Below are 10,673 nucleotides of genomic sequence, written 5' to 3' on the forward strand. Positions count from 1 at the left end.
CGCTGTCTGTCAGTTGGAGGTGAAAGTTACTCAATGATTTCACACAAGTGATCCCATCTGTCTTCACTTGGTATAGAAAGATTAATTAATTTTCTATAAACTTCATCCACCTCGGTATATTTTCCAAAAGTAGGCTTATTGACAAAGATATGTTTAATTTCATGCTTGATCATTAAATCGAATTTTAAAGCGTCTAAGAAAGCCTTCCCTGTAAGATGACCTTTGATACCTACAAATTTGGCTTTATCGGTTGCAATTGTATAAAGATTTTTGCAATATTCCTCCAAATTGATCAATCTATCATTTGGTGCTACTAGTCTTGGAAATCCTCTTTGATTAAGAAAGTTGAACTAAAAATGAAAAATATGGACAACCGTTCTCAAAGTCTGGCACTTTTTCTCCAACTGAGTCATAATATTCTTCTTCTGCAAAACTTTCTTAATCTCTAAAATGGTTTCTGTTCTATCTGCAATCTGAATCTCTTCTAATTCAGCTCTGGTTTTTGAATTCAACACTTTAATCATATCTGTGGCCTCATCTGGTTTTTGTTTAAGTGCTGCTATGACTTCTTCAATAGTTGTCTGGCATTTAGTAATAATCTCTTCCTGTTCAAAAATAATTTGTATGGAGGGCCAAACTTCATTTATAGCTTGACTTATATCTGCCCAAATGTTTTCCTTGGCTTGGGCCAAGGTCTAAGCCATTAGTGACTCATTTTCCAACTCTTCAATCTTCCTGGTCAGTTTGTGGGTCTTCTACATCTCTTCTACATAAAGAGTGTCATTCTTTATTTTCTATGCCTCCAGATTTTTGAATTTCTGCTGAAGTTTTTCATTTTCCTATCTCTGGAGAGAGATAAATTTTAAACAATCAGCAAATGCTCATAAAAACTCCAGAAGGAAGAACTAGTTGAGTCATTTTATTAATTAATGGAGCAAGTACAATAGTATGGAGGAATGAACCTGGGCTTTCCTCAATGGAAATCATGACAAAACCCAAGTGATAGTACAATGACCTCAAATGTTGGAAACGACTGCTCCTCTAACACTGCGCTGCCTAGAAAACTCATTACTACCTGGAAAGGGACTGCAAGAAACTCCACCTCTGATGCTTAGAAAATGCTGCAAATTTAAGGTTGTGATCCTTGTCAAAAACCCAGAAAAACCCAGAAAGGGTTTGCTCTCGTTTTGACCCTCCAAATTCGACCCCTTGGGGATTGACCCTCCTCCAATACTATAACTCAAGGCATTCGAAGTCCACCTAAGAGAGGGATGAGATTCACTTCTTGGGAAGCTCTTGTGCTGAACAACACTTGTAGCTTAGCTAAACAGTCAAATCAACAACAAAATTCTCAAATCATCAAATGGCCCCAAATTCTACTCACTTCCTTCTATTTGTTATTGCTTCCTTATGCCCCATGTGGGTCCCATCAAATATTTCAATCCCCAACTTAGGAAAATTACAATGGTCAAAGGATACCACTGTAATATTCCTAATGGAAGATTTGTAGTGATAACAAAGGCAAGTAATAACATTCACAATAAAATTTTATTTCAGTAAGGAACATATGAACAAAAATTTCTCATCAACACCTAAATCGGCTCATTTTTCATTAATAAATAAACTAGAGTACAATAAATGTTGGATGAGGTGCACCTGGGCTTGCAAAAGGCAATCTACAAGCCTTAGGTGATCAATACAAAGTGCACAACTGCTGTGAGTTTGCTGCTCTCAAAAAACTGCATTTCCCCCCCAAAACTACATTGTTGGTTGACTTCAAGCTCTAATTTACCCCCTCAAAACAACCCAGAAATTTTTCAACTTTGGGGATGTCCTCCTCTCCAAAAGCCCACAGAGGGTTTTCCCTGGTTTTGACTTACCAAATTCGACGCCTTGGGGATTGGCCCATTTTTTCTACACTGCTGGATGACTTGGCCCCTTGCTTTGTCCCCTCAAAACTGCCTAGAAAATTCTGTAAATTTAGGGTTGTGATCCTTGTCAAAAACCCAGTAAAAACCAAAAAAGATTTGCTCTAGTTTTGACCCTCCAAATTCAACCCCTTGGGGATTGGCCCTCCTCCAATACTATAACTCACTGCTTGTAACTGGAACTACTGTAAATTTCTGCCACAAAGTCAGGAAACCTCTCCAAATCAGACTCCCAACAATTTCCCCAAAACCCAGCTCCCCAATCCTCCTGTTAAGCTTCCTTCCAAGTGACTCGCACTAGTGGTTGTGCAGTCTTGAGTGAGGATGACGCAGGCCCTTTGACCAACAGCTCAACCTAGGTATTTAACTAGCCTTCCTATTATAATCTCTCATCTCTTACATGGCAACTTGATTCGAATACCTCTAGCAACCTTCCCAACTGAATTCCCTGAATCCCTTGCTCCACCAAACACACAGTCTCTCCCACTGTGTCCCCAACTACTCCCAAACTGCGTCATCGCTGGCCAAGGCAGCATACTCCACTGTTGGGTGATCTTATCTCTGTCTCCAATGGGAAATAAATCTCTCCTAAGGCGCCATTCAATGTCCACTGAAGAGGGGGATGAGCTTCACTCCTTGGGAAGCTCTTGTGTTGAACAACACTTGTAGCTTAGCTAAACAACCAAAGAAACCATGAAATTCTCAAATCATCAAAACACCCCAAATTCTACTCACTTCCTTCTATTTATTATTGTCCCCTTGGGCCCCACATGGGTCCCATCAAATCTTTCAATCCCCCACTTAGGAAAATTGAGCTACCTCCAAGGGGTGCATATTTTGGGTGGGTGAGTGGCCCCCACAATCCACTAAAAGGCACATCAACCCCCTTTCTCCTAAGTTCTTCCATCAAAATTGCATTAAGCCAAAAATAACAAAATTGCCAAAAATGGTTTCTCCTCACCTTGGGAAAACAATTAGGAAGGGACATTACAAGATTTATGGGTCCAACAAAATCAATGGCCCACTTATCAAAGGCCTGCAATGTAACTTGTGGAACTGATGGCATTTCATCTCTTCGTGAAGGCTTTCCTATTCCTTGACACACATCACATGCTCGACACTACTCCTTTGCATCTTTATGTAATGTAGGCCACCACAATCTTGGTCTCAAAATCTTCTCTGCAGTAGCATTTCCTGCATAGTGTCCACCAACTGCACCTCCATGAGCCTTTGCTATAATAATTTTTCTTTCATGTTCAAGAACATATCTACACAGTATCTCATCTAGTTCCATCTTATATAAGTGTCTTGCTATTAATGAAAATTCAGATGCCTTAACCACTAATTCTTTCTTTTGTTGCATAGTATACTCTAAAGGAGCCATTCCTATGGTAAAAAACTCAATGATATCTGCAAAATAGTCATCTACAACTCTAATTGAAATTAACTACGCATCAGAGAGATTATCCTCTATGTTGGTTGGTTCTTCCCCCATTTCAAGTCTTGATAGATGGTTAGGTCCTACATTCAGTCTCCCTAATTTAACAATGATCTCAAAGTCATATTCCCGGAATAACAATAATCATCTGCAAATATTTCCTCCTAACATAGGCTTATTGACCAAATACTTTAGTGCATAATGATCTGTAAACATTTTAACGTATGATCCCAGCAAATAGTGTCTAAACTTTTGCAAAGCATATACCATGGCTAGTCCTTCCCTTTCTGTAGTGGTGTAATTCTTTTATGCTTTAGATAACTTTCTACTTGCAAAAGCTATAGGGTGATCAACCTCTCCTGTACCAGGTTGTGCCAGTACTACTCCCAAAGATATACAAGAGGCATCCACATGGACATGGAAGTCCTTATTCTAATTAGGGAACACTAGTATAGGTGAAACTACCATTTGTCTTTCAATATGTTGAGGCTCTTATGACATTCTTCATCCCACTGAAAATCTATATCCATTTTCAACAATTTCTCCATAGGCGCAATAATTTGAGCATACCCCTTGATGAACTTCCTATAATACCCAGTATGTCCCAACGTAGTGTGAAGTTGTCTTACTATATTAGGTGGAGGAAAGTTCACAATGATAGCAATCTTAGAAGGGTCCACCATTAGTCCTTGCTTACAAACAATATGTCCCAACAATATGCCAAAAGGTACAAAAAATATACACTTCTTTATGTTCAAAGAGATCTGATATTGTCTACATGTGTTGAGCATAGGTCTTAAACTTCCAACATGTTTTCACAATAACCCATATATTGTCCAATCATCAAAATATACCTCTAAAAACTTGTGAATGTATTCCTTAAAAGTTGCGACCACCACCCTAGAAAATATAGTAGGGGAATTTTTTTATCCAAAAGGCATTATTGTATATTGATACGAGCCCCATTCTATAGAAAATGTGGTCTTATGCTGATCTTCAGGTGCAATCCTAATCTGATGATAACCTGAGAATCCATATGTAAATGAGTAAACTTCTTTACCTCCTACATTATCTATCACTTCATCTGTGAAAGGGGTAGGGAAGGGATCATGCAAGCATGCATCATTAAACTTTCTAAGATCAACACAGATCCTAATCTCTCCTTGAGTCTTCTTCTCTTGCACCACCATAAGACTCACCCATTCTGATTCTTTTACTGGTTCAATAATTCCACAACTATCATCTTATCGAGTTCTATTTTCACTTTCTCCTTATACTTCGGGTTCAACCTGTAAGGTATTTGTTTGACTAGCTCCTCATCAGGCTTAAGGGGAATCTTCATGACTCCTAGATGTCCTATTATACCCTTCATCTCTGAAAACTTGGTGGGAAATAGTTTTTTGATATTAATGAAGTAACTTTGTAACTTTACTTTTTGTCTCTTCATCCCAATAGTCTCTTATTGTTCAAACTTGGATTCCTTCTCTGATCCTTTGTTCACCTTCTTGGTCTTCAGTGGCTTTCTTATATCTAGTAACTCTGGCTCAAGTCTAGTTACTTCGCGGTATCCTTCTGACTTTACTATGTCAATGTTACAAGGATCTTCTTCTTCATCTGCAGTAAGGTTATAGCATTCCAGTGCATTTTCTATTTGCGCAGTCCAATCAGGTTTTTGCCATGTCAGTGGGCTTACATTCTCAAAGTCCTTCTTCTTGATTGTCTAAAGGGAAAAATATGTGTATGGGAAATCATCCTCAAAGTTGAGTGTTAATATGAAGCCATCAATCATGTCTGCCCAATTTATGGTACCATGTCGAAGCTCTATTTCTAGCTACCATATGTTAGGGATTGTCTCTAATGTATGAATGAATCCATGTACCCATTCTTGTTGTGGAATGTCCTTACATGTTGTAGTGCATAGTTGGATATGCTTCCTAGGATTAGTTTCACCATCATATTTTATCTATATTTCTATATCTACCTATCCAAACCTTATCCACATCAGTCTTCGACATTCCTACCAGCCTCCTATATTCTTCTTGTGTGCATTCCACCATCTAGCAAGGGTAGCTTTCAGGGCTATATCCAAGGCTGACAACCTTTGATTTTCTGGAACTTGTTCTTCATAATCATTAAGAAAAGTATTTACATCACCTAAGCCATCATAAGAAGGCAGGTTACATACCTCAGATATCATACAACAAATTGATTTAGTAATTCTTGCACAATGCCTTGTGGATACTTCATGCAGCCTATTCTACCAATTTTCCAATTCTTCTTCTGAGTCTAAGGTACAAGAAATATCACGCTCCCAACTCAACTTGCCCTCTGTAGTAGGGTTAACACAATATTATTCCTTTGTTGTCATTTGATAGATGTTTTCTATGTCAGTTGCTCAATATTCTTCTTTCACTGGTTCTGTATATCTTACTCTTTCTGATGGATCCAAAGGAACAATTACTCTCATATTATTTCCCTCAAATGTCATTTGTCTCTTCTTCACATTATTATGCTCATATTGTCAAATGCCCAGTAAATTCCAAGTAATGAAGGATAAGGGTTACTTTCATCAACAATCTCTATTACTTCAAAATCAGCAGTAGTGCGAACTCCTTCAATATCCACTGTGACACCTAGTAGTCTTCCTAGAGGGAAAATATTTTGTTGATTTGCCATCCTTAACTAAATACGTGACCACTGTAGCTTCGGCTTACCCATTAATTCCCATGTCTTCTTCATCAAGACATTAGCATCATACCATAGATTCAGAATAATTTGAACCATCTCATACTCTCCTATCTACGTGCTAAACCTCATCTCTTTTCTGATTCTCTTCTGTCGATGAAAATTATTGACTGCACACATCTCACTTCATGGTGTTTCTTTGGATGCACAAGAATCTATCAACTCCTGAAGCCCTTCTACAACCTTTTGATCTCTTAACAATTTCATACAAGTCTACAAAAAAGACTTTAAAATACCTACTTGATTTGTTGAATCTTGGTCTTGTGTCAGAGCTCGATCCTACGTCGAAGCTCAGTTCTATATCGAAGTTGGTGACATGTCACAATTACTTTTCTGATTGAGCTTTGGTTGTGCACTAGAGGTCGAAGCTCCAAAGTCCATAAAACTTCACTTTACTTCCATAAATACTTCTTTTTCTTTTTGAAAATAAAAAGATGAACCTTCTCAATAGTATTTCTGACCCATGCACTTCTAGATTCTTTCTTTCCATCTGTATTATCACTACCGTTCGTAGCTCCACTTATAGTGACAATACTAATTTGAGGTTCTTCATTTCTTCTTTCAGTGGTCATCATTTGAATATTTTGTGTCGGCTATATATTCCTTTTTTCTTGTATCTTTTCCATAATTATAGGGCATTCTTCAATTACATAGTTAAAGGATTTACAATATTTACATGTCATTGTGGGATTCTTGCAGTCTCTCGCAAAATGTCCTAGTTGGCCACAATTATAGAAAATAATCTTTTCACGTCCTTGATGAGCTCCACCACCTCGACCTCTTCCTTGGTAACCTCCTTGACTACTGCGCTGTCCATTGTCCTCATGTCCATGCTCTTTTGCTTGCATTTTATAAGTGTCAGTGCCACATTCCATCATTAGTTCATAAGCTCGACAATTATTCTCATCATGTCCTACTGATTTACAGAGTTTATAGTATAGATTCCTTGAACTTTGTACATATTCTTGTAACAAGCAATAGTCTTCTTAACGATTTTCGCCTCTAGTCTTACATATTTCACAACACAGGTTAGATCCTACATTCAGAGGATTTGGTGCCTCACCATCCATGTAATTCCTAAAGATAGGGCACTGTTATTTAGAATGGCCCTCCGATCTACGCTTCGTACACCAGACTTCTTCTCTAACTTCTTTTCTTTTCTTGATGTCTTGTATATGTAGGGTTAGGTTCGCTAGTTGACTTTAACTCTGTTGCATGCCTGCATTAGTATCTCCTATAGGAAAAGCTTCTAAATTCATCACAATGTGTAGAGCTTCAGCTTGACTTTCTATCTTGTCTTGCATCAATGGCAATCTGATATGTGGTAGCACTGTATCTATAAACCATTCTTGATGTTCCTGCAGAGATATTTCGAAGCTTACTTGATCCAATAACGCCTTAAATCTCTGATTAAACTCCCAAATAGACTCAGTAGGTTTCTGTTTGGTCTCTTTTAACTCTCTTATCAATGTTGTTTTAATATCTACAAACGTTTTGTTCTAATTATTTGAATACTTAATATACCATTTGAATTCTCTACATCGGAATTTCGTAATGAGTTGCGCTTTGTTTATATTCTCATCGTTGATCTACTTCATGGTCCATAAAACTTCACATAAAAACAAAAATTGTTCTGGATCCTCCAATCTAGTTCCTTTGAAGACGGGTAGCTTAATATCATCAACCATACTTCTTCTTATAGAGGGATGGGGAGGGGGAGAGTCAAAAAACACCTTGGGTATTACTGGATTTTGGCTTCTGCAAACGCTCAGGCTGGAAGGGTGAATACTGTGAAGCTACCTGGGGGTTATCAGGGTGCATTTCTTCTCTTTAACTTTCATATTCACTTAAAAGAGGACAATAATCAATCTCTATAAAGGTCTTCGGATCTTGTCCATGAGATCTCTTTCTAGTATCTACCTCTTTCCACTTCACGTTAGTGCGATCTCTTATTCAAATCTTCTTCCAAACATAAGTAAAATAGCAATCTGATTGAATCCATAAAACTCCCTTTTCACACATAAGCACCGTAATCCAAAGTTTCAGAGATTTTAAATACTTACCTCGCGAACCCTTGAAGAATCGTCATTCTGCTTCGCTCTAGGACACAATCGATTCTACCGCGAACTCAATAATGAATCCTCCCAAGATGCTATCAATCCAAAAATCAACAGCCCTTGAAATCTTATTTTCAGTGCTCTTAAGTCATCCTATCAGCTCAAGAGTCCACACCATAGGTTAGTCACCTTTAAAACAATCTTTCTCCCAGTCAACCTCGATATCCACTCACATGTCTCAACAGGAAAATATGCGAAGAAAAAATTGTGTTGATCTGTGAAAATATACTTCTGCAACAAAGCTTTAGATGTCAAACGAGGGTTTTTGTTTTCTTTCTTCAGTAATTCTCGCTCTTTTAGTTTTATCCAATCTTGAATCTCTTTCTTCGACGGGTGTCGCATCCACATATCCGTCAAATAGATCCTAGTCCCAGCAACAGAACCATTTGTTGTTTTGGTTTGGGCTGACCCAGGTTCGATCTATATTGCACACCAACAAAACCCTCAATCACTGGCCCTTTTGGCAACGACCTGCAAGCAGGTCGCAGTCTCACCCGAAGTGACTATGGGAGGATGCAAAACCAAGTTTCTGCAGCCTTGAAGGACTAGGAGATGTGGTATTATTATGTTTCCTTACTCTTAACATTCATAAATCACTTCGCCACATTACATCAATCACTTAACACATGCCATCTAAAACCATAAACCATCATTGTCCTGAAATTAAATGTAATTGTACTAACTGCAACTCTAAAACAGATAATAAGAAAAATACACATGAAGACACCAAATTATCGTGGTTCACCCCAATGTGGGGCTACATCCACAAGAACCATTTCTTATATAATGAATCTTTGTACAACAAATAGTTCTTGGCCTACACACTAAGCTACGGGTTTTTTGCGCACTCAGCTGCAAAGCCTCACCTTCTCTACCAAAGTATAGATCACAATAGTACGACAATAACAATCATATGGATCCAAATATAGATGATCAATTCTCTTCTTATTATTTTACCCTATATATACTATTTCATTAGAGGCTTACATCATTACATTACCATGGTCCAAATACCATGGACTTCCTAAATAAAGCAACTATGGTCCCAAAACTCATTGATTCTTTACAAAATCACTTGATTTTACAAAAATGAGGGGCTTTGATCCACCCGAATCCCTTACACCACTTGTACATCTAATTCTTCTCCACTGTGTGGTCCACTTCGCACTCCATTGCTCTGCTGCATGCCCTACTGTGTGCTTTGATCCACAAAATGTGGAGTCTTTGCCAAAATCTAGGCCAATTTGGGTTGCACCCAACAAGGATCCCTCAACCCTAAGAGCTCTCCTTCTCAATTCCACACCTTGGGAGCTCAAACAAGGGGGAAGAGTTGGCTCAGTGTCCTTGATCAATGATTCTTTCTATAGATCATAAATATATCGTCGTGCTCATATATGGTAATCATCATGTCTCAGTAGCAGCAATCTCTTTTTCATACAAGTCATCAAATTTAATATCATATCAGAATATATATATATATATATATATATATATACGTATATCAAAAGATACCATATTCATTTTCCTGTTCATGGGGGAATCAACCACAAGCCTAAGTTTGTGTTGTAGAGCAGCACTGCCTCAATATATGAAGGCATCTCAATCCCAACTATATACAGGATTCTTTGCTAATCAGTGCCCACTCTTTGTCATCACAATGTATCCGTGTCATATCCAAAACCTACTCAAACATCTCTCAAAATAGCTTCTTCATCCTGCCTCACAAATAGGCACGATAGCAACATTGTACTCAACCTCGGTCGCGCTTAAAGCTACAAATTTCTCATCCAAAACATCATGGTAGATATCATACTAAGGAAACACCCAAGTGTTCTTATCTCATCAACAAAGATCCCAAATAGTATCGGTACATCCATGCAGTCACATATCACAAGAAGAATGTATTAGACAAAAATAGATCACCCATGCAAATATCTCGCAGGGTTCTCAGTGGCAAATCAATGTGTATGAAGCGACTCAATCATGAATTCACTTAGGTTCTATGAACAACATATATACAGACGAGTGTTGGAACATCAAATCTTCAATCAACTATTGGTTTCCAAGATAGGTTCAACAATCTTTTTTCATAACTTCTTAAAATTTGATCAGAGTATCCAAGGATTTGCATTTCCACTTGCTTCACTATATATATTTTATTTTCCCAACTTCAGGACGTGATTCATCATGCCATGATACTTCATTTAGAACTTTAGAGGCGATCTCCCTCTTAATTTTATCATCAGAGACTCATTTCTTGTCAAGAATAGACCAGCAGTATATAAGACCAAAATCAAAGCCATACCTTGGACCACTTTTGAAGTAGAGGTTTGGATCAACACATCATCTTGGCTTCACCAGATAACTGTTAATGCAGACATATCAGGATTGGGGATCTTGATTCATACAATGCTTTCTACAAACATAACACTTGACCAAAGAAAT

The sequence above is a fragment of the Pinus tabuliformis genome, chromosome 4_1 (assembly GCF_031772625.1).
Source record: "Pinus tabuliformis cultivar Carrire ecotype Pingquan chromosome 4_1, CPIR1, whole genome shotgun sequence".
Taxonomy (NCBI): domain Eukaryota; kingdom Viridiplantae; phylum Streptophyta; class Pinopsida; order Pinales; family Pinaceae; genus Pinus; species Pinus tabuliformis.